We start from the raw sequence: 1,076 nt of genomic DNA, 5'->3' as shown, positions 1-1,076 counted from the left end.
CAACTTATCGAAACGACTTCCGTGCTCAATGAGCCCTGTGTCAATGACACCAAAATCTTCAAGTCTCGTTGGTTCTGACGGCAAGCACGGGTAGAACCCAACTTCGTCTCCCGCACTCGGTGCAACGTCGGACTGTGCGTCCGCAGCACCTAGGGATGTATGGCTGAATGAGCACAAGAGTCGCGCTCCGCGCACGCTATCAGCGACGAACGACCTAGTTGAGGATGTGGGGTTGGTCGACTACGAGTCTGACGCCCTTTTTCCCGCATGGGATGACGAAGAAGGCGAGCTGCACCAGCAGCGTGATATGAGCCCTGCTCGCGCCCTGCGGACCCCATGTCCGTTCCCTGACTTCTCGTCAATTGAGGAACGTGGTGTAATCACCAACGACCTCGACGGGGAACAGAGGCGACAGCTTGAAGCTGCCCATAAGGAGGCTCTAAAGCGCGCCCATCCACGGTCGGTCATTGACCCTCGTGTGGAATTTGGCTTCCGCTTTGCGGATCCCGCTTTGGAAGCGAAGGACGCTGTAACTCGATCGTTACGCGTCCACATCATCGGGACCCCGGCCAGAACGGAAGATGAGCTTGCCAAACGAAAGGCTCTTCGAGCTCGATTCTTGGCTCCCAGGAATTTCCGTTGGAAGCTTATCGCATTCGTCTGAGCGCTCAGCGAGGTGGCTCTCGTGTACCCGCAATGCGGACAATACCTGTGTGCTCGCCCCTGTCGAAAGCGCTACAGATGACAAAACGCTCTTTGAGCGATGGGTGCAACGGCACCGGAAACTTTCCTCACTGCATAACCTGCAGTTGAGCCACAAGGAAGTGGACGTGCTTGTTGAGCGACACGTCCAATTTGATATTGCCAAACTCAAGGCACGCCGTCGACTTTCTTCGGATTGACGCCCTGAGACGTATGAGCTAACCCCTAATGCTTCCGCCAGCTCAGGGCTTTGACCGCAAGAGCTCAGGGCCACTGCTTGAGCTCAACTCATGGCACGTCGACTTCTCTGACTATTGCTGGGAAGCGCGGGTTCTGATCTTTTCGATCGAAACCGTCCACGGCGACTGGGTAAT

The sequence above is a fragment of the Plasmopara halstedii genome (assembly GCF_900000015.1).
Source record: "Plasmopara halstedii genome assembly, contig: Scaffold_291, whole genome shotgun sequence".
In the NCBI taxonomy this organism is placed as follows: domain Eukaryota; phylum Oomycota; class Peronosporomycetes; order Peronosporales; family Peronosporaceae; genus Plasmopara; species Plasmopara halstedii.
Note: the sequence above shows the minus strand (reverse complement) of the source record.